Consider the following 24,388-nt stretch of genomic DNA (forward strand, 5'->3'; position numbering starts at 1 on the left):
AAAGGCCTCTGAAGAAATAAGATACATTTCGCTTGTTTTGTTTTTTTTTTTCCACACGATGTTAATCAGTAAAACTAAGTGTTGGTACTAAACAACAATATTCAGCCTTAGATATGATCATCTCCCACAAAATTCAGATAACATTTTTAAGAATGGAATAAAAAACTTCAGAAAATAATTTAATTAGGAACTGGTTTAATGGATATTTGGCAATGACTTCATGTATGAGCAGATTCAGCTCTATAGTCATTAAGTTAACGATACAGATCTCTAAGAAGCCCTATGGGATAATAACAGGACTAAGCATAAATATGTATTATATAAATCATAGATTTTTAATAGGACTTTACATAGAGTGGAATGTGCTTTGATATTCAGCAAAAACATGCTATTATTTTCACAGAACCATAGAATTGATTGAGTTGCAAGGGACCCTTAAAGGTCATCTAGTCCAACTAGAGTCCCACAGCCTGCAGGTCAGGTCCAGTCACTGTGCTGTTACCTCCATATTGGTTGACTTGAGCAAGTCTACTCTGGGACATGTGCAGGGAATGGAGTATCCTCCTGGAGCCATGTTGCTGTCACTGAACAGCTCTGATACTACACAGAAGCACTGCCGGCATGCAGAAGTGACATGCAAGGGATCCAACCAGCCAGGTGTGTCTGTACATCTAATAAACATGTGCAGAAAAACAAGCTACTGGCAGGAAATTGATGTAGATAGTATAAATACTTTTCCCTAGAAGGCTAAATATAGAAAATACAGATTCCGGTGCTGGCAAGGAGAAATGCATTCTCTTTCCCCAAATTGTAGAAAGGATGCATTGTGCATAATTGGCAAGAATTCCCAGACAGATCCAAAAAGGAAAGGTGATGAGGGTGTAAGGAAGGACCCTCTAAGGAAGGAGAATCATAGAATCATAGAATGGCCTGGGTTGAAAAGGACCACAATGATCATCTAGTTTCAACCCTCCTGCTATGTGCAGGGTTGCCAACCATCAGACCAGGCTGCCCAGAGCCACATCCAGCCTGGCCTTAAACGCCTCCAGGGATGGGGCATCCACAGCCTCCCTGGGCAACCTGTTCCAGTGTGTCACCACCCTCTGAAAAAGAAGAGGGAAGAGCCATCAACTTCCATTGATATTCAAGCCAAGCAAACACATCTCCAGGCCTTGATGAACAGCAGAGTTTCCTGGGACAACTCCAGCCACCCAGGAAAATATAAAAACATAAGAATCAAGTGGTGAGACAGTCCCACTTTTAAAGGCAACAATATTATTGCCACACAACAATACAGCAAGAATTTGCAGGGATAAAAGAAAGGCAAACAAAATTGGAGAGAAGAATATAAATAAGCACCCAGTCCAACAAAACCATGAATGCAGGTGGTCTCCAGCGTGCAGGGACCCAGTGCTCCTTGTCTGCCCCTGGATTAAGAGCAGCAGGGATTTGTAATCCAGTGTAACTCTCGCAGTGTCTGCCTGCCAGGGTCAGCTGAGGACTGCAGCGGCTGGGAAGCACGGCTGACATCGCCAGGGTAATTCCTCCTTCCTCCTCCCCGCCATCACTCCAGCCAGCGGCAAATACAGTCCAGGGAGGTCTGCACGCATCCAGCCATGCATGTTTTGGAAGGTTAACCCAGGAATGTGATGTGTGGAGGGAATACATCGGGATTTGTGGCACTCCAGAAGTCCTTGTCTCTCTGTGAAAGCGGTGACCTGCCACAACCCCTTCCTTTTGCTGCTGTCAGCTTACCGAGTGCGGCTGTCTCCTCAGCTGAACTGACACCGTTCTGTCAGATATGAGGCTGTTTGATCACGCAGACGAGTGTCCTCAGGATGTGCCTAAAGATCGCTCTTTATTCACGACTCAAAGGCTTGCAGGAGGAAAAAGCATACATTTGAGGCACTATAGTGGGCAACTATTATTATTATTATTGCTATTATTATTATTATTGTTGCTATTATTGACCTGTTAATTACAGGCCTGTCAGTCTCACTTCAGTGCCTAGTAAAAATGTCATAGAATCATAGAATCACAAAGTTGGAAAGGACCTACAAGATCATCTAGTCCAACCATCTACCCATTACCATCGCTACCACAAGCTACCAAACCATATCTCGTAGCTCCTGATCCCATGGAGATTATTCTGGGAGTAGTTGTAAAACACCTGAAAGACAAGGGAAAGTCCTGTTTAATGAACTTAATTTCATTTTATGACAAAGTTACCCACTTAGTTCACTAAGAAAACCAGTAAATATAATCATTTCGGATTTCAGCAAAGCTTTCAATATCGTTTCTAATAGTACCCTTCTGGACAAAATATCCAGCATAGCAATGGATAGAAGCAATTGTGATGAATGAACAACCAGCTGACAGGTTGAGCTCAAAGGGTTATAGTAAATGGGGTTGTAAATGTGGTTGCTGTGCCCCGGCAGCCAAAAGGACCAGCTGAACCCTGGTGTGCTCTGGACCAGCACTGCCAGACTACAAAGATGGTGGAGGCACTAGAAGGGAAGACATGTGAGGAGCGGCTGAGGCCCCTCAGTGTGCTCAGCACAGAGCAGAGGAGCTGAGGGGAGGCCTGATGGCGGCTGCAGCTCCTCACAGGGAGCGGAGGGGCAGCGCTGAGCTCTGCTCTGTGTGACAGCGACAGGGCCCGAGGGAACGGCATGGAGCTGTCAGGGGAGGGCAGCTGGGGGTCAGGGAAGGGGGCTGCACCACAGGGCGGTGGGCATGGAACGGGATGCCCAGGGCTGTGGGCACGGACCCGAGTGCTGGAGTTGAAGCATTTGGACACCACTCTCAGACTTAGGGTTTGGATTTTAGATGGTACTGTGTGGAGCCAGGAGCTGGACTTGGTGGTCTTTGTGGCTCCCTACCACTTGGAATATTTCATGATTCTATGGATCCTATTGAATCTGGATTATTTTTGAAGAAAATAAAGGTTTGCTATAAACTCAGACAGAAACTGGATTTTATCAGTAGGCCCACACCACACAGGCACATTTGAGGAAGTTTCCAAATGCAGCAGGATTGCTACAAAGGGAAATAAAAGCAGCAAAGAAGCGTTCATAAGGAGGAGTAGCAATCATGAAAAAAAAAAACAAAATGTATCTTCCAAATTTTAAAATAAGACCAGTGCTATTGCTAAATACATGAGTTCAACTTAGCAGGGATTTTTTTTTTTTTCTTTTTCTCATATGGAGAATAAATGGATAACTGTGGTTCCAAATCCCATCTTTCCCTCACAGGAAGCATCCACCTCTTTTAGGGCTGCCACAACACAGTCAGGAAGTTTGCAGCTCAAAATCTGCCTCCACTCATTTGATTTGCTTTTACATATCCTCTTTTCTGCCAGTGCTACCGTGCTGCATGGAATGAAAGAGCTAATTTAACATGGCGTTCAGCTGTGCGCTGCCTGCAGAGCCTGTGGGAATGGTTTCATAGGGGTGCTCTGTGGAGGTGAGCCAAAATTAAGGCAAAATTGTATGCTGCAGCATAGATTCAGCATGGTTTTCTACCTTCAAGCAGCCAGTGGGAGGGTGCAGCTGCTAGAATTGCACAGGTGAAATTGATGGAGCTACTTCAGATGCTCTGGAATAAATTTTCCAGTGTTATTTTTCTAGTCTGCCCTTTCTCCCCTCCAAAAGGAATCAGAAAACGCCATGCTGCAGCTCACCACCACAGCACTCAGCTGTCAGGAGTAGTTTTCCTACAGGCACAGGGTTGCAGGCAGTGCTTTCATTTTGAGAAAAACAGAAGTGTTTAGATGGTAGAGAGACCTTGACACCGGCTGCCTAGCTTATCCTTTTGCAGGTAGATGATCCTACTGTGCTTGGACGGAGGAAAAGCATAAATCCTCATCATTTTGTGTTTTGCTATATGCACTCTAGTTTTTGCCCCCTGCGGCTGTCCCAGCTCTTATCTTGGGTACATCTTCTTTGCAAAAGGAAAAAGCATCAGGAATGACTGTCAAAACACAACAGAGTTTTGCCTGCAGGAAGATGAGTGATGTTGCTGCAACCCACAGCCTGAATGCTATATAAAATACCAGTTAAAATAGAATTGTTTGCATAAAATAAAGCTCAAAGTTTTCTTAAAGCCTGATGTTATTTACAAATAAACAGTCCCAGAATGAAAAACCCTGGGCACCTTTGTAAAATGACAAAAAAAGTCAAATGACCACATAGTCTCATTTTTTTACAGAGGCTTTTCAGCTTGCTCATTGTCCTGAGTATTAAATAGCACCTCTGAGCTTCTGAATGTTACCAACAACTACTGTTTCCTTGACAAAACCATAAGAGAAATAAATCTCAAAAAAGGATTGCTAGGCAGCTGTTTGTTAATGGCTAAGTGCTTGCAAGCATTACACAGTATTACCTCTGTGTTCATGCAGCTCAGCACTTGACTAGGAATCAGGGGATGTGAGCTGAGTTTCTCCAGACCACCTGGCGGCATAGCAAATTTTGGTACATTTACCAGTGTTAGATCCTTCTCTAAAAGAACTACACCACCTCCACTACTGTGCAAAACCCAAATCCTGTGCATCAATGAAGAAAAAGACCTATGACCCTTAGCTAATAATATGCAAGTGCCTTTCTGTGCAATAAATGAATAAATTTTATTTGACATATAACTCTCTATGCCTACTGTGGAAAGATGGTACACAGTTTCTACAGTTGTGAAATTGATCTTGTGATGGTTGACTGCAGCATCCTACAAATGCGTGGGGACAGCAGGGCACTCTGCCCATCTCTGAAGGCCATCTGGGAAGGTATCCCTGCTAGCACCAGCACTGCTGGCAACCGATCACCCTCACCATGCACTGTGGAGCAGAACCATGCCTGTAGGGGATGGCTCACCTTGGGGCACTCTGGGCAGCCCAGCTGCAGTCCCACCATCACCTCGCTCTGCGTCACTGCTGCCTCGTGTGAGCTGAAAGCACTTGTCAACCCACAGCCGGAGATGCTAGATGACAGGTTGCTGCCTGGGGCTCAGCTTCTCCATCGCTCCACACTGACCTAAGCCTGCACTGCTGCCAGTGGGGCCATGTGTCCCTGCTCCATCCCTGGCTGCAGCACCGGCCAGTGGGTGGCCAGCAGAGACTCCCATGCAGACACAAGCCCTACTTGCTGTGCAGCCACCCTTCACTGGCAAAGAGGACCTGGAAGATAGAATCAGTCATAGAATCATAGAATCACTCAGGTTGGAAAAGACCTTAAAGATCATCGACTCGAACCACAACCTAATCATACTACCCTAACTCTAACAACTCTGCTAAATCATGTCACTGAGCACCACATCCAAACAGTTTTTAAACACATCCAGGGATGGTGACTCAACCACCTCCCTGGGGAGCCTATTCATGTGCTTAACAGCCCTTTCTGTAAAGAAGTGTTTCCTGATATCCAACCTAAACTTACCCTGGCACAACTTAAGGCCATTTCCCCTCGTCCTGTTACCTGTCACCAGTGAGAAGAGACCAACCCCACCCTCGCTGTAAGCACCTTTTATATACTGGAAAGAGCAATAAGGTCTCCCCTCAGCCTCCTTTTCCCCAGACTAAACATCCCCAGTTTCTTCAATCTCTCCTCATAGGGTCTATTCTCCAAGCCCCTCACAAGCCTTGTTGCCCTTCTTTGGACCTGTTCCAAAGATAACATGGCTGGCAAAACAGCACAGTCATGTGTTATCATGGAACTGCCTAAATGAAGGTGGTGGTCCTCCTTGTTAATCTAGTGATGACCATGAGTGGCCTACATCTACAATGCTAGACTGGGGATGCTCTGCTTGTGGATGATGTGAATTCCCCTCTCCAGCAAATTTTACAAGCAGACTATACAGATTTCTATTGAGAAAGACAAATAATGACAAATGGTTCAAACACTGTGCTGGAGGGTCTACCTAAATTGGAGCTGACCCTATCCTGGTACTAGAGGTGAGTCTGGGTGTCTCACCTGGAATGCTGGGGTCCAGTTAAATCTTGATAGAAGTAAATAGGCAATAAAATCACTGTACAAGCAACTGTGGTGTGTTACTGTTCCCTTAAAAGCATAGCTGCAAGAGAAGACTTAAAGCAGATTTGGGTTAATCAAGTGAAGCTATGCCAGTCTCATGCTTGACATATGCATGCACTCAGGCATGACTCACCCTTCAAACAGTGATTCATCATTAGTTTTTATGAGTTTGTGTGTCTTTTGTCCATCCTTGTTACAGTCTCTTGCCACTGTCTCACAAGTGCAGTGATGGTTAAAACGATATAAAAATTAGACTTTTAATTGGGTCTTCACTGCGGCACACGCGGTGAGGGCAGAGAGGCCATGTGCCTGTATTCTGATGAGAAAGGGGGAAGTGAGCTGCAGTTGATGGCTTTAAAATGGGTAAAGGGAGAAGGAAAGGGGCTAGGGCAGCTGTAAGAGAGTTGATTTTGGAAGGGCAACGTTGTCAAGCCATGCAATACTACATTCTATTACTGCATAAGGAGCTGCAGCAGTCTGGTGAGCTTGAGAGGAGTACTGAAGTACTACTGGCTAAAAACCTCAGAGTTTTGCATCAGCACAAATATGAGAAGCTAAGTGCCACACTCTCTGCCTCTGTGATGCCCAGGAGTGTGCCTGCTCTGACAGCATTAGGTAGTTCGAAGCATTTGGCTTATTTCTTCCTTGGCACAGAACAGCGTACAGCCTCCTGTGCTGTTCATGCCAGGCTGGAGCAAGGAGCCTTCCAGGGAGCTGGTGAGAGGTTGTGCTGCCAGCAAGTAGGTCTTTCAAGTCTTTTCACCTAAAAAATAAATTACCCTCTGCAAAATTGCTCAGTGTTCAGTTGTTCTCCATGTGACATTCAGTGATAGTAAACAGAATAGACTTCTACATCTCAAATAGTGAGAACTGAGGAAAATTATTCTTTTTTCAGGTAGATCTTGCAGCATAGTGTTTAAACAATTTGTCCTCTGAGAACTGAAATGTGGCCAGAAGATTGAGGATCTCTGCATGAAAAGAAAGACAAACCTCACTCCAAGCATCCAGATCTGTTTGTGTAAGCAGAGGGTAAGAGTTTACAGTGGATTACAGGTCATCATTTCTAATGGCATTTGCTCTTAAACGGTTACCAGCTTTATTATCTGTACCCATTAAAAGCGGATTTGAAGGAAGGGATATTAACAGCAATGCCAGACCGTACATATGTTTCATTTCATACTGAAGAGGTCTAAAGAGAGAAATGAGCTCAGCAATAAGTTTCTATAAATCCAACTTTTACATTCAGTATTTTAAACTGTGTTACTTGCTCTGTTTCCCTTTGTTCCACCTGCTATCTTTTTCTGCTTCATTTTCCTTTGCTCTCTGTGCCTCTTTTGTATGTCAAGCTTGTAATGTATTTAATGTATTTCTTAGACTCTAGTACTTTTCCCTCTTTAGAGTCAGCCTGCTCTCATGTCTCTTTCTCTGCAAGGAAGTCTTCTCTTTCTGATTGTGTCTTTCTTTAGCTCCTTGTTCCCCATTTCTTCCCTATTTAATGCATTGCTAAGACTTCCCTTTTCTTCCCTTTGTTAAATGTCTCTCTTAAGGCACTGCTCCTCATCTCATCCCTATCTACACTCCTTTCCTCATTTACCTGCTCTTTCAAATGCTTAGGGCTTCTCCCCTTTGTTCTCAGCTTTCCATCCCTTCCACTCCTCACCTCTCCTTGTTCTCTCCTCACCAGAGCCTCTTCTTCCCCCCTTTTCACTCTTTTCTTCAGCATTGCATACACTTTTCTGCCTACTTTCTTTCCCCTCTCGAGAGGACGATCAAAGTCTGAACACTCTTCCTGACTTCCCAGGGACTATTCAGGAATACATCTCTCTTTCCAGAAAACTCCAAAAAGGAAATCCAGGAGAATTACTGGGATCTTCTTTGTATTACTTGAGACCCTGGGGGAGGATAAAAACTTTTGTGGTTTGTATGGTAAGTTTCTTCTCTAGGTATGTGGTCTGCCAGTGTGAACAAGGGCATGAGATTTGCTGAGCTGATCCTGTACCTTGCAAGAACACCTCTCTTCACCAGCCTTGGTAGAAAGTTACCTTGGCTATCTCCTTCATACTTTGCAGCTACAGGGGACAGACAGTCTGGCCACCTCCCATCGAGCAGTGTTGGCACCCCACAGGGATCCCTTGTCTCCTGTCACTCTTTTAGTACCACAGTACATGTACAGCAGCCCTCAGATGGGGACCAAGCCACTGCAGGTTCATTATCTTGGTCACTCCCAACATCTCTTCCAGACTTTGGTCCCTCTTTGTCCGCAGGATACTGGAGGAAATCCAAGCTCCATAGGTCAAAATCCTTTCTTCAGGGTGGAGACAAGGAGAGGGAGACCACAGCTTGCCTTGTGTTTCTGTAGAATCATAAAATCACAGAATGGTTTGTTTGGAAGGGACCTCACAGCCCATCCGACCCCAATCCCTGCCATGGGCAGGGCTGCCCCCTACCAGCTCAGGCTGCCCAGGGCCCCATCCAACCTGGCCTTGAGCACCTCCAGGGATGGGGCACCACAGCTTCTCTGGGCAGCTGTGCCAGGGTCTCACCACAATCTGAGTGAAGAATTTCTTTATAATGCCTAACCTAAAGCTACTCTCAGTTTGAAAACATTACCTCCTGTCTTGTCATTTAGCTGCCTGAGAGCACTGAGGTTTATAAACGAAACTGGAAGGTATGTGGGTGGTAAGGTCCTGGGAAGCAGATATTGGCTCTTGCTCTTTGCATTATGCAGGACATGGGGCACTGACAAAGTTTTGAAATGTTTCTGCAGCAATAGTAAAGTAGTGAACATTGGGAAAGCACTTTGTGCTTTATCACTGGTGCATTGCTAAAGAAGTTAATCACACTGAAAGCACCCGAAGGGACTGAAGAGCAAGAGGGGCAACAGAAGAGAGACAGGTGAGAAGGATTCTCACAGGCGCTGTCAGAAGGCCCTCAGACCCTGTGCTGCCCAGCCTAGGAGAGCCAACACGTGTAAGTAAAGACCAAGCAATTATTGCAGGACTGAGTCAAGTGTGCCGTGAAATTTAATTAAGGCCAGCAATCTCTAGTGCCTAGTGGGGCCTGGAGAGAGCCCTGTCACTGTGCAAGCTGGCCGTTCATCACTGGTGTCCCGGCACATGCAGCCCATTAGAAGCAGCTGGGAACGCTCTTGTCCCCTCAGCAGTTTTCTGTCAGGCCTAGTACAAATATTACAAATTAAGCAGAAACACGTAACAGGGTTCCCTGCAGACTCCTAATTAGCCGTCATGTGGTGGCATTTCTGATCTAACTGTCTGCTCGTTTTGATGAACATGCTGTGATGGGGCACGCCTGTGACAGGCCATTCATGGGGTGCTGCTGACATGGTGGGCACAATTTCAAATGAATCCTACAGTATTTTTCAGCCCCACTGGGGCTGCCCACATCCGTGCTCCTCTTCCTGTGCCAGCATCCAGTCCCAAGGCAGGCTGGAGGGCACAGGGTGCTCCAGCCAACACTGAGATGAGAAAGAGCAGAAGGATGGGTCAGAAAGCTGAAGGAGAGAAGCCAGGTTCTTCAGAGTCCTCTTGTCTTACAGGATCAATATTTGTATAATATTCATGTCAAAGGACTAAATATTTGTTATGGGACTAAATATTTCAGTGCTGCTCTAGTGACTTCGCCAGCCTTCAGCGCCTGGGGCTGCTGGTAATGAGCTGGAGTCACACACCATGCTGAATTATTATTGCTAACACGTATGGATGCAGCCTCGTACCTGATGAATGACACCTGCTGTGAAAACTGAGTGATGCTATTTTAAGAAGGTATTTATCTGGTATTTGGTGGGGAGCTTTAGACATATGCAATTCAGATGCATTTCTTTAGATAGGATAGCAGTCCTTACATTATCATATTCAATGAAAGTGTGCCTGCAAATACATCTTCTGTACATGCCGTATGTGTGCAAAATGTGTATCCTAGATACCTAATGGCAGATCCAAGCTGTAAATAAACTGATAAGTCAAATGTGCTTTATTGGGCCCAGATCACTAAAATTGGCAGGAGCCAAGTATGGAAAAGAGCGCAAGATTGGATCAACCATAGTAAACTCAAGCATTATTATTTCCCTTTCGGAGATTAAAGCAATATTACAGATTTAAAACTGGATGACATTTTGAGCACCGTTTGAAAAATCATGTTACAGATTTACCAAGGCACTTTCAGCTTAAAACTGCCTTCTGGAAGAGTTCTTGGTGTTTCTTTTGAAATCTGCAAGCACTTTCTCCCTTTCCCTTCCCCCTTCGTCTACTGCTCTTTCTAATTGTGTTCCACTAGAAAACCAAAATGAACTGGTGAAATATTTAAGGGCAATATTTACAACAGGAGTTTTTTTATTTATTCTTATTTTTTTTTTTACTTTTCCTGACTTGCAGGTTAAAGTGAGAATTTACTATTGGCACCAGTGTGTTTGCACATCTGTCTTGCTTGATTGCTAGTGATGCAGGCATTACTTGGCCAATATTTAGAGTAAGCTTGAAGTGGGATGATGCAGATGTCTTCTGTGATTTCTCATGAGACACCACTTTGTTTCCTGGTAGTGTCACTTGCGCATTCTAAATAAACCACTGAAAAATAAACTTCTTCTCTGTCTCCCATGAAAAACATTCAAAGCTTCTGAACAGCTAGGTGTGGGTTGTCCCAGGGCTTTGTGATGGGCACGTGCATTGCTGTCACTGGGAATGTATCTAGAGCAGTGTCCTGCTCCAGTTTGGGTCAAGAAAATACCTCAGACTTGCAGCATGCAATGGGCACTGCTGGGACTGCACAATGGAAAAACCATGAACTAAAGCTAAAGCAAAGTCAAAGACTAGGCTGTTTCCTAAACTTCTCTTCCTCCTGGTTGAATTCATGGTTTCCTGCCTGTGTCCTGCTGTGGCTAGAAAGCAGTGTTTTCCCAGGCATGTGCCTGGCTCCTAGGCTTGCTCCTGAGACCAAAGCTGTAACATCCAGGTTAGATGCAGAGCAGCTGAGCTCCTCTATATCTCTGTCACCAGCCTCATTGGAGTCCCTCAGCCTGTGTAAGGTGCTGTGCTGGTACAGAAGGGAGGCACTTGTGCTGTGCAAGAGCAGCACACTGTATTTTTACTGCCTGGAGCTGCCTGTCTGCTCACAAGAGCAGGTAGAGTCCCTGTGCCTGCAATGAGATCCACCTAAGCCCAACATGCTTGCATCCCAACCAGAACACATACTTCTACACCTAGCAATCTGCAGGCTTGTTTGGGAAGGAGATGGACTTCGTGGCCCTGGTGGATTAAAAGCTGGACATGTGCCAGCAGCATGCTTTTGCATCCCAGAATGCTAACTGTATCCTGAACTGCATCAGAAAAGTGGTGGCCAGCAGGGAGAAGGAGGTGACTGTTCCCCTCTGCTCTGCCCTTAGAGGCCCCATGTGAAATACTGTGTACAGGTCTGGGGCCCCCAGCACAAGCAGGGCATGGAGCTCTTGGAATGGGTCCAGAGGAGGGCCGTGAAGATGATTAAAGGATTGAAGCACCTCTCCTATTAATAGAGGCTGAGGGAGTTTGGCTCATTTAGCATGGAGTGGAGAAGGCTCTGGAGAGGAGGCTGCAATGATGAAGCCTTCTAGTACTTTAAGGAAGCTTACAAGCAGGAGGGGGACTGACTTTTCACAGGGTCTAATAGTGGTAGGACAAGAGGGAAAGATTTTAAACTAAAAGAGGGAAGATTTAGGTTAGATATTCTGAAGAAATTTTTTACTCAGAGGGTGGTGAGGCACTGAAACATTCCAGAGAAGTCACGAGTGCCCTATCCCTGGGGCCATTCAGACCAAGTTTGGATGGGGCTGAGGCAGGTTAGTCTGGTGGTTGGTAACCATGGCAAAGGGGCTGGAACTAGATGATCTCCACCCCAAGCTGTTCTATTTCACTTGATAACCTACTTCCATGCAAGTTATAGTTGCTAACGGGCTAAGATTCACTGGCATGCTTTTGAGATGCACATGGTGATCTTGCAAATTTCATTTCCTTTTTTCCCTCTCCAAAAGGCAGTTAGATTTTCATACGCCTCTTTTTTTTTTTTTTTTTTTAATCAGCATAGCTCAAGATAATCACTTTCTTCTTCTTAATTAGCAAATTACTTACCAGTAAAGTAAAAATCATTTTACTCAATTTTCTTTCACAATTTCTTCTTAACTTCCAAGAGTTTTGCTTCACAAAACTTTTTTTTACTATACCGTAATGGTGTGTTATGGGATCTCAGATTTTTCTAAATAGCCTTCGGTACTTAATGCATATATTCTTTAAACAGTGTGATTTTACTCCTCACAGTAGAAAGCAGACATCATTCATAAATTTCCTATTTCCTCAGGAGATCCGCTCTGATTGATATTCTGCACAATTAAGCATTTTAATTGCATATGTGAAATCTTGAACCTGGGGCTGTTTCCAGACCAAGTCATGCTTTGAAAAACTGTAAGAAAGGTGGGTGCTTCAGGAAGGTAATTTGTTTGAAAAGATTCATTTCCCTATCCTAAACTCAATGTTTATTGGATAATATAGCATGTCTCAAAAGAAAGGGTTCCATGAAAAGTTGTGATTCACTGATAGACACAGATAGAACACATGCACAGCACTAGGAGTCATGTGGGAGCCCAGAGGTTGAGAGCCTGAGTTTTCCTTCAGACACTGTAGAGAATCTACTCTAAAGTAAATAGAATTCTCTGTAATTTATGCTACATTTATTGGTGCTAATTTCTCATGCTCATCTATCAATTTCCAATCTTTCTCTCACTAATCTGCATTCAGTTTTTCAGTTCATATTCCTGTTGGTGGTTGAAATTCTCACTCATAATACAGCTCAGAAGATCTGTTGATACTTAAGAAGCATTTACTGGAAAATTCATCTGAAATTCTCCCAGTTAATTTCCCCAGATTGTGTCAAGCAATGTCTGAATAGAGAAACAATAGAAATAGATTATCTTCCTCCTTATTTTAAGACTGAACGCTCAACCACCAAAATGACCTAAAATAAGTAGACTTCTGTCAACTTATTACAAAAGATAAGTACACCCTCTATCTAGAACTGCAAGTTAATGACCATTAGGGTTCTGTATTTAGTTATGGCTGTATTAAAAACTGCTGTTAAACGTGATATCCAGTGAAGACTGAAATCCTTGCTAGGGCTTTAATTTAATGCAAAATATATAGACAAGATTTGTCTAAGCAAGGGGTTAGCAATATCCATTTACAAATATTTCTATTTTAAAAGGTATACATTTCATTCCTGAGGATGAAAACTGAAGATACCACTAGTAATGCATTTGGCTTGAGGGTATTTTGTGAATGGGTAAGGATTTCATACCTTAGATATCATGTAAGAATTAAAAATAATGGAAAAAAAATATTCTGGTCATCCCACATGTCATTGTTTCACAGGAACTGACAAATTCCAGTACTAAGAATGTATGACCAAATCAAGGGACTCTGCTGGGGGAAAATCTAGTATAGATCTCTTAAGACCTTTTTTTTTTTTTTTTTTTTTCCCAGATATTTTATATTCATTAGGGATGTCTTCCTGCAATGAGCTCTCACTTGAGTTCCTACAGCTGATTCTTATATACGGTAATGTCACTTAAAGCATTTCCAACTCATTATAAACAACATTTGTTCTAGCAGAGACAGAATATGATAGACATCCATAAAACCAGAAAAGCAATGGGGAAGGTGAGTCTGAAATGAATCTTCACTACTTTTCACTGTTTCTCATGATGGTAGAACAAGACATCTCTGAGAAATACATTTGAAGCAGACAAAGGAATACCTATTTCACACATTAAATTTTAATTATAAGGTTTACTGTCACAGCAGTAGGTCCTGAATTTCTCAACCTGAAGAAACACATGTTGAGGGAGTTCAAGGGATGGACAGATTCCAAAAGAGTTCAAATAGTTTCAGGGAGGAAAGAGAGACAGTAGGAGCACTACACGAAATTTCCTGGGTGTGTTTTCCTTCTAACAAAGCATCTGAACTGCTGATTGCTGGGAGTAGAAAAGACACAGAAGGGGAAGGATCACTCCCTCTAAAACTATTTCCTAATCGTCTGTATTGAAAATAGGGTGTGAGGATAGATGGAGATTGACTCGGCCTAATGCAGACTTCTTATGCTACTATGATACGTATCAGTGGCAACCAGCCCCATTATTTATGGAAGACTATTTCAGGATTATATTCTTTCGAAGGCACATTCAGATATTCTTTAGCATATTTAATTTTAGTTCTTGGGAGTCTGAAAGTCCAAATACATTTCATCTATATGAAGCATATTCTGAAGCAATTTATTCTGTTTTGAGACCTGTCACTTCAATGTTCAATCTTGACAGTATGAGAAGTTCTGCACTGAAGTAATGCACACAGAACAGAAGGCCAGACACCTGCCCAGACGAGTTTGACCTAATAAGCCCTTCAGAGAGGGATTTAGCTGCTGTTACAGATGCCTAAATTTAGGGCACTGCAGTAAAGATATCTGTATACAAGCTTGGTGTTTAAACTTCCATTACAGTCAGGGGAAATTTGGTCAATAGATAATGGTGTTAAGGAGAATTCATAGCATTATAAAGTAAAGTCTGTGATTCTGTGATTCTGTGAAAGTCCAACATTTTCTTAGCTGGATTACTTCAGGCTCAACTGACCCTATTCCTTAGATCTCCAGTGATGACAACAGAAGCTCAGACACCCAGCTGGCACGTGGAGGCCAAAATTTGAAGTAGCTTAATGGGGAAATGAACTCATTCACAATTTCAGTTAAACGTTGTAGAGTAATAAATAATTAATCTGTGCTGGATGGATTTGGTATTTTAAGGAACCCCAGATCTCCCTCACACCAATCAATGCATGTTCCTTATGTGGAAGGAATGATTATTTCAGGAGAGCCTGGTGCTTTATGATGTATACAGTTCATTGGATACCTTCTGTAACATCAGCTAGCAGCCTAGGCTAAAATTGCCCTTCTCAGTCAACAAAGGAACTGTGCCTTGGCACATGAGAGCTTGACCCGAAGTGAACAACCAAGTGAACTCTTGAGATTTTCATGATAGTCTCTTTTATTATTTCTTTTTTAAGATTTTTTTAAAGGTAGATATTTTCTCTCTGAAAGGCTATAACTACATCTACGTGGCAACCTGCAGTTTCCAAAACTCTTGGAGTCATTGAAAGTCTCAAGAACTGCTTAAAACTTGACTTGTAGATTTGATAATTGCTTCTGTGGGGAGGTGGGTATGTATGTAGGACAGGAGTGTGACATCGTGGGGCCATTTGAATGGGTAAAGTGATCAAGGCTTGAGGCTGGGACCACAGCTCTCACCCGTTGTGCTGTGTTTACACCGTACTCAGCTTTTGCAGCCACGCTTGTATAAACAAAGTAATCCCCCTGTGCGTGATAAGGTGCATCATCAAAGACAGGAGAACTGAAAACAAACCTGAATATATCCATGAGGATATAGCCTATCTGATTTGGATTATTAAAACAACAACAAAAAAATACTCACAAAGCAGCTCTGGAATGCAGAATTACAGAGGCACTTTGGTTCTGTGTGCTCTATCCCATCACACAGGAGGGGCTGCTGAACACTGTCTTTCTTTAGCAGCCAAAGACCAGAACTGGGTTTTATGTAATTCGGCTGTCCTACATTTATCTCTACCTGGCAACGACTTTGCCATGCTGGCTGCGTGCTGCACGTTTTGTACTTCATCTGTAGCAGCTTTCTCTTTGCATTTAGATCTGAGAACATAACAATGTCAGATCTTCTGTTTAAGATCTAACTGAATGGAGTTGATGTCTTCTCATCTCTTTCCCCTAAAAACACACAGCATCATCTTGCCTTTCTCTCAGATGTGGGCTTTTTGTCCTTATTCTTAAGTCCCAGCACAATTTGTCTGTCTCATTTCTTGGCAATTCATCATTGATGCTGATTTGTCAATCAGTGTTTTAAAGAAGTGAGGTGAAAATCTGAGATGTGGGGAGGTGAAGTGACTTGCCAGAGGCAGAAAGGCAGCTCCCTGAATGTCAGCCTTACGCTCAAATCTCACCAAAGAGCTCGCATCACTAAGGCATGCTGAATCCCTGCAAGCCTTAACACGTACCTCCCACCAACTCTCTGTGCCTCATCCTAGGTGTTTGTACTCGTCTCTCCATACTCCATTCCAGGCATCTTCTGGTGGCCTTTCATTGTCGCTGCACACCTTGCCAGTACATCACCCATACCCTTCTCTCTACCTGCCTTTTCAAGAGGTCCATTCCCCGCTGGTATGGCATGACTCCATGTCATCTTTCCATGTCCATCTTGTACTGTTGCAGTTGTACAACACGCACAGATTTCTGTTTGAATAGCAAACTGCTACTCAGCTTCCAGTATGAATAGCAGCTGCCTAGGGCAGGCATGCTCACAGAAAAGATCTTTGCTTTCTCTCTTTCTAAAAATAATCAAAGAAAGGGAAAAGTCAAAAGCTCATCATGCCCCACAGAAATGTCTGCATAGCCACAGAAAACCTTCAAATATAGAAAACAAGATAGAGCAGCAGGAGTAGAAAATTTTCAGATCAAAGGTTTAGAAAATGTGAAGTTCTGTTTGTGTGATGTAGAGTCAGAGCTGTTTGCTCTTCTCAGAAGTAGAAAACAGGCAGGTACACTCCTGCCAATGCCATGGTGCCATCAGCATTTGAAAGCTGAATGCCGCTCCTGCTTGCTGCAAGAGTTTGGGCAAGGGTTACTTCAATTGAAACAAAGCTTTCTGGCTATTTCACTCACTTCTGCAAAACAGGTAAGGATACTTAGGCCTAACTTTGGGGAGGCTTTTAAGGTAGAGATTCAATTCTGCCTACAGCAGTGTGAGTCCCCTTGGGTCAAATCCTCATTGGTGCATTTCCATCAATTTTTTACAGGCATTGGTTTCATCAGGCAGAAACTGAGACGTGCTCGCCCTCACACTGCTGGACACACATGGTGTGCATACACAGTGCAAATTCTACAGGTCTTTTTGTGGTTTGTTTGGTAAAGCCCATTGAGAAATACACATCCCTGGAAGGAGGAGAGGCAAGACTGAGACAGGTTGGGTCATTGCTGCTGGTTTTCTACAGCACCGTGTCAATCTTACTTGATAGCACCAGCACAGGTCTGTGGAACACAGATCTGTAATACACCTAGCAAGAACTGCAAAATGAAAACGAAACTGGATGATTATGATTATGATATTTACAACAGTTTTCAAGCAATCCAAACATCTGACTACATCTTTAAGGGCGAGGAGGACATTTTTAAACAAACATGCTTCCTTCCTGCAAGTAATGGATTGCAATAGCAACTGGCAGAAAAGCTCAGCTGTTAGTTTAGTTTTCTTCATGGCTTTTTGCTCTAACAAAAACATTTAAAAGAAGATAGTAGCTTCTGTTGTGGGGAAGTTGTCAACATTTATTATTATTATTATTATTTTAGCCTATATTTATTTTCAGAACTCTAGAACCTTTTGAAAAATTTCCTCTTGCTGTCCAAGCTTTCTTTGATTGATTCCCCATTCCCATTTCAGAATGGTTATTTTTTTTGTATGTGCACAACTTAGATACAGCCTTTCCAAACATTTTGGAAGTTACAATTGATATTCTGAGCAGGGAGGTTGGAACTTGATGATCCTTGAGGTCCCTTCCAACCCAAGCCATTCTATGATTCTATGATTCTTTGAACACATTTTCTCCTTAGCTAACAAACTAATATATCAGTTATCATATTATTTCCATAAAGCTAAGCATGTAGATAAGCCAGTGCAAAATTTTTTAGTATTTTATATTGGAATCAGCAAGGTTCTTGAAAAAATGTAAATGGAAAAAAAAAATTATTGAGCTCATGTAAGTGAAATTTACCTTGAATATGAGATCTTAAAGACTCGAGAGTCACTGTAACACATTAGCAATTGTTAGAGAAGGAAAAGAGAGTAAAACAGAGAACACCATCATGCAGTGGTAGTGATTGTTTGCCTACTTGGATTGCCTGTCAAATACTATGTGCAATCCTCATCCTCACCTTCAAGGAGATGGGGAAAACAATCAGAGAAGAGCAGAAAGGGTTATCAAAAACATGGAGAAGTTTCCATATAAGGAGCAAAGAAGCAGCCTTTGGCTTTTCACCTTGGAAAAGGGTTGATGGAGAGGAATTATGACATTGGTCTAGAAGGCTTTGAGCAGCATAAGGAAAGTAAAGAGGGACTGAGTATTCTTTCTCTTTTCCAATACGAATGAAGAGACTCCAAATAAAGCTAGTTGGTTCAAAATGAGCAGAACCAGATGGCTCTTCATAAAGTGTATAGTTAAGCAGCGGGGTTCCCTGCAGGAAGATGTTGCCCATAGTGGTTACATGGGTATAAGGAGAGCTTCAGAGAATAAACTATTGACAGCTGAGAGAGCACTCCAGGGAAGTGCACAATTGTGCTATTCTTACTCAGTTCCTCACACATCTCTTTCTGGTCACAGATAGAGGCAGAATACTTTGGTCTGGCCCTGCATATAAGTTGTTCTTATTTTCATAATTGCTTCCTGATAGAGCTAAGTTCCTTCCTTTGACCTAGATAGGAATAGGGCTGTTATTGCATATATGTCTGTTTGTAAAAAGGTGCTGATGTCAATGATTTGCTAAAATACAGTCAGCAAACCTGATCAGCAGACTGCTTTGGCATTAAGAATAGGAAAAGATTCTAAGTGTTAGGAACAAGAGAGTAATTCGGTTTTAGGGTCAATTATAGGGTCTCGAAATAACTGACGCTGCAATAACACAGTCTGTGAAACTCTTGTATCAAAAAGAAAACATCTTCTGTGTGAAACTAAGTTCTGTTCAGTGCAAGTAACGGATTGCTGTCCTCTTCATTCCATCTTGGCAGAAATATGTACTTGACCAATGTTAGCATCAAGAAGTATGAGACTCACTCCTCATCTGAATCGCACAGGTGCAGACTTCCCTGCAGAGACCCGCCTCTGACACAGAACCATTTGGAAAACATTTTGCTGTATTTAGCATTTCATTAAAAGCGTTGTGTAAAATGAATTCTCCGTTACTCTGTGCTGTTCATCTGCATGTAATACGAATGGTAATTGATTTTCTGATGGTGCATGAACTGCTAATATAAAACCTCTGCAAAAGGCTTACAGGTGAAATCCATTTTCCCTGCAGACAGCCTACATAATCTGGTTTTACGCATGTAAAGGACTTGCGAGGGCAACACACACGGCACCCCAGGTCCTGCCTCACCGTGTGGGGTGAGGTCAGCACCTGTCTGGCTTCCTTGCACCCTCCTCAGTGGACATGGCCCTGACCAGGCCCTGCTACCACCTCACCATCATCCCCTCCGTCGCCCAGACACATTTTTTTTTCAATATGAGGTTGCTAACACACCCCCTCGCAAGCAGCTGTGTTAACTGCATATTCTTCCACTTAGACAAGAGAAACAAAAGGCGCTGTGTGTTTGTGTCCACACACGCAGCTGTGTTTGTGTCTGGCTGGGAACGGCCCGGCCTGACGCAGCTCCCGCTTCCAGTTGTCAATGGGAGCGAATCGTGGGGCGGCGGGCCCACATCTGTGCACAATTACTGAGCGACGTCAGGATCAGGCCCTGCCTGTTTCTCTGCGAGAACAGCTGAGGGCAAATATTGCCTACAGGATCTGCTGATGCTGGAACACTGCAATTACTTCTGAAATCTAACCTAATTACAGTTGCTGAAGAATTCTCTCCATCCTCTCTGGCTCATTTACAACTCTCCCACATTCTCCTTTACGTCTCCTTTCTTTGAGTCAATATTTACCTCCATAACTCTCTCTTCCTCTGCTCCCTCCCCTCTGTAGTGCTCCGTGAGAGCAGAGCAGCACAGCCTCCCCCATCAGCCTGCACCAATGGTTAACAAAGCTCCGAGGTGTCAGAGTCAAAGATCTGACATCACAAAAGCAACAGAATCACCTTAGCAGATCTGGCAACAGGGAAATTGTTTGCTTGCGTTGTGTTTGCTGTTCTGCACTATCCCAGGGTATTCACAGTGAAAGCAGAACTGCAGATCGCATGAGTATCACAAAGAGAAGCTGATAGTGACAAAAAAAGAAGGAACAGGCCACAAAGAAGCCCATTGCCACTGACGAAATAGAAAACAAATCAACTTTTTACATGGCCTGATTGTGATAAGACAAGGGGAAATGACTTTAAACTAAAAGAGAGGAGATTTAGGTCAGATGTTAAGAAAAAATTCTTCACTTGGAGGGCAGTGAGGTGCTGGCACAGCTGCCCAGAGAAGCTGTGGTGCCCCATCCCTGGGAGCGCTCAAGGCCAAATTGGATGGGGTCCTGGGCAGCCTGAGCTGATGGAGGGCAGCTTAAGAATTTTTAAGTCAAGATCAACATTCTTTAGGTTGACAATATGACACCTGACCAGATGCACTCAGGAAATTCTGCACCCTGGAGATGCAAAAGGTCAAAATCAGTGGTCATGCTAGTCCTTTATCATGTGTAGATATGTAGAAGATAATGAGGAAGATCTTGCTGTGTATGCTACAAGCATCCTGGAGTGAAATCTTCTGAGCTAATGTTTTTAAGTTAAGCTTCTATGTCCAGGTATATACATTTTCTTGATACTTTTTGAAAATCATAGATGGTAAGATTTACATACAAGGCCAAATGCATATGCCCAAAAGTTTGAAGATTTTTGTATTATTTCAGTTATTTACATAACTTTCACAAGTAATTTTTCAATAGTTTTACTAATCCGTGTTAAATATTTCGAGCTGAAGGTAGGTGCAAGAGCAGAGTGCTACAGAGAATCAATGAAAGCTGAGAAGAACTTCAAAGAGAAATCATAGCGTTAAGTAGTGTACCAACAAAGTTGTAAGCAAGAACAGTAATCAGAAAAGAAAAAAAATAGCAGGAGCAAATAATAACAAATTTGGAAAAATTATTCAGAACCCTGAGCTGAGGTAGCTACGGGCCTAACCCATCTCCTCCTGAAGTGGAGAAAGGGATTAGGCAGCTGCTGTGAGGAGAAAGGCAATGGTAGCTACACCTTCCTAGAGCTTCTAGAAGAGATAGAAGTCTTTGAAACATGCCAAGAATTAAAATATTTGTACAGAACCATAAATCCATTAATGCCATTGCTTACTTTAGTCAAGGTAAAACCAAAGATGCTGCATTTGCACTGAGGCCTCCCCCAGCTGTTCTTAATTCAGTTGTGGCACTGCAACCCTTCATTATCTTGTGTCTCACTGAAACTTCCAGAGAAAAATACATCCTTTACTGCTAGATTTCAGTTTGAAACTCATTTTCTTGAACATGTTTCAAAGCTATCCAAGCTTTAGCAGCCTAATTTCAGTTCAGAGCCTTTCTCCCAGGTACAGCCAGGGCACAGTAAGTTGTTCACATTAACCAGCAAAGTCCTGCTGGACCAAGACTTTGCTGTGAAGTGTGTTCCCATCCCAACACAAGTGAGCATAATGTCATGTGTGGGCTGGCAGGAACAAAGGACAAGCAGAGGGTAAGGGGACCATCTTGTCCGTCCCACAGAAATGATTATTTCCACAGCCTTGAGGTTGGGCTCTTCAGGCTGGTCCACATATTGCTCTGCAGCAGCTGAGTGCATACGTTTAGCTTGTGCTGCACAACAGATTTGATTCACAGGAAGGCTGCAGACATTCAGCCACATGAGCAGTGGTAGGATTCAGGGCTTTCTATACAGCCAACAACAACTTCTACCCTTTCAGACATGAAATCTGTTCAAGGCTTAGTTACTAATTTTTCGGCCCTTCTTCCAACTTCCTCCTAGCATTAACCACTTAAAGAAAACCTGCACAACCTCTTTTGAACAAGCTGAAGAATTAAACTCTCAGGCAGGCTGTACATAAAGCTAAGTCCTTCCAGGAGGACCCTTTGGAATGGATACATTTTTTCCTTCAAAATAAATCAGGCTATGCTAAGTTCAAATCAACACATTGGCTCTTATTTTGTAATAATAATGTAGGAAAACAGGCAGCTTGGTTTCCTAGCTGCACAGATTCATCAAACATCCTCTTTGAGCACTTGGGGCAGCACCAGCAGGGTGCATTTGGCTCCCATTTCTCTGTGGCACGTGGTTCAGGGGTGTGCTGCCAGGTGATAACTGTGCCTCTCCCTCTCCCAGGAACCTGAAAGCTGCAGAATGAGAAATAATGCTCCTCTAAAGACTGCTTCTTTCTGCAGAAATCTCTGCAAGAACTGGTTACAGAAGTGCATCTGTCTGTCCTGTCCATTAATTAATGCAAGGGTAATATTAATCAAATTAATCCTTGTTCATCTTCTTCTTACTTGTAAATGTCAGAGAATAGCACCAAATTCTATGTAAACTAGTCTTTTCTTGGAGGCTCCTTTCTTCTTTTCCACCATGCCCCCTCTTCTCCTCTCCCACAGTGACTGTGGCACCATTCACATTGATTAGAAGAAGATTATTTGGGGGCCCTTTTTCCTTCTGCACAACCACCAACCTAAAAGTAGGCTCCACTGGAGCAGTAACATCCTGAGGGCAGCTGCTGTCATCTTCCACTCTCCCTGTGGCTCCCACTTTGAGAAGCACCTATCTGGTGGGTGGCAGTCCATTGGTAGCCCTGGTGTATCTCTTCTGGGCTGCCACAGTTGGCCAGCCTATTCTAGTTGAAACAAAGGGATTACGACTTGGGATTGCAGGCTCCTGATGGCTGAGAAGCAATTTACCAGTATTTTGTGATTATAAAATGATTTCATTCTTAAAATTGAATACTGGGCTCTTTCCCCAGTGTTCTTATACGTGGCACCCAGTGGAGTCCCTTGGTTGGCTTCCAAACCAAACACAGCAGCGATAGCATCCAGTTATTTTCCATTGGCAGCTGGATGGGAGGAAGGTCTGTGGACATGGAGAAGTCGTCGTTTCACAACAGGCTCAGGTATGTGCTGGGAAAACCCTGCCTTGCCTTCAGCCAACCTGCTGACCGTGGCCGTAATTCAAGTACACACCAGTAATCTAGGGGGTGAATGAAGAAATAAACCTTACCCAGTTTCCCTTCTCATCTATGCAGTGAAGGCACTACAAATTCATGGGGAATGCATTAAAACCCAGTGTAGGCACAGTTTTGCATGCATGTTCCAGTGCTACCTTTCCCACTGTGATACTGTCCTCAGAGTGCTCCCTTTCTCATTTTTGGAGATCGTTTTGGGGCAGGGTTTTGGAATGTTTTCAACAGGACCAAAACATCACTTTGTGTGATATGTAGTCCTGGGAAGGTCCTTTTCTTTACCCTTACAAGGCTTGAAGACTGTGTGTACTTCAACACAAGAGAAATACCTCCAGAACAGCAATCTCTTTTATTCCACTCCCCATGTATTTGATGCTTTATTCCCTCGGGTGCTACTTGTTTGCCAAAGGATTGTTTAACCACTGTTTGACAATTTCCAAATGGGAAAAACTGCTGGGTTCCATCCAACGGAAGGGAGGAGCTTTGCAAAGTTTTCTATTTAATCTTGGTTAAACGTAAACAACTTTACCCTTTCAACATTAGTCATGCCCGCTGGAGAAAGGATGGTGTGAAGGCGCTCAGCAGAAGAGTGTGACAGTTTCCTGTGATAATTCCCGTGTGCGTTGGGGATCGTAGTCACTGGGTATGGTGGCAGGGGGATGAGGGAAGCAGGGCTTTGAAGTGCTCCCCTGCCCAGCTCCTGTGTCACTTGGCAGTGCTCCTAACCGTCGGGATGGGCAGTGAGGGAGGGTGCTCCGGCACGCTGCTTATCTCTGGCTGGCTACTTTTCAGGAGGAGAACTAGGGAAAAAAAAAAAGAAAGAAAGAAAAAAAAAAAAAAGGAAGAAAGACAGAAAAAAAATAAATGATGCAAAGAGAGGAATAAAAAGAATGACCTACTTTGCAAAAAAAAAAAAAAAAAAAAAAAAAAAAAAAATAGAGCTCTCTCTCAAGGTTTTGCTCTAATTGCCGGTACGGTGTTGCATAACCACATCGGGACTTACTGCCTGTACCCGGCGAGGCCGGGACTTGCTCCGAGTTCGTGGGGTGTCCCCTGCGGGCGGGGGATGTCCCCGGCTGCCGAGTGAGGCCGGGCCGGGCTACACCTGGATGCTGCCCCTCCAAGGCTCCAGAAGCACGGTCCTGGGGTCAGAGATAGGGGGCTGTAGGGATGTGGGTGTAGGGATCTAGGGATATGGGAATATATGGATACGGAGATGGAAGGATGGGGAGACGTAGGATATAGGGAGATGGGGATATAGGGATGTAGAGATATAGGGACGTGCGGATGCGGGGATATGGGATATGGCAGTGTGGTGCGGGGATGCCGCTCCGGACCCGTACAGTAGCCCGCACGCCG

The 24,388-nt window shown here is 43.5% G+C and overlaps 2 long non-coding RNA genes across 2 annotated transcripts; one reads left to right on the top strand and one right to left on the bottom strand.

Moving 5' to 3' along the window:
* Nucleotides 1-291: 291 nt before the first annotated feature.
* LOC149920045 (uncharacterized) lies at nucleotides 292-5,660 on the bottom strand. The gene is made up of 3 exons (XR_016460581.1): nucleotides 4,866-5,660; nucleotides 1,756-2,170; nucleotides 292-671 (listed from the first exon to the last, which is right to left on the bottom strand). It is a non-coding gene; the product is annotated as an uncharacterized LOC149920045 (long non-coding RNA).
* A 14,885-nt stretch (nucleotides 5,661-20,545) lies between these two features.
* Nucleotides 20,546-22,883, top strand: LOC149920046 (uncharacterized). The gene is made up of 3 exons (XR_016460590.1): nucleotides 20,546-20,630; nucleotides 22,186-22,308; nucleotides 22,814-22,883. It is a non-coding gene; the product is annotated as an uncharacterized LOC149920046 (long non-coding RNA).
* Nucleotides 22,884-24,388: the final 1,505 nt, after the last annotated feature.

The sequence above is a fragment of the Phasianus colchicus genome, chromosome 1, assembly GCF_987193195.1.
Source record: "Phasianus colchicus chromosome 1, bPhaCol1.hap1.1, whole genome shotgun sequence".
NCBI lineage: Eukaryota > Metazoa > Chordata > Aves > Galliformes > Phasianidae > Phasianus > Phasianus colchicus.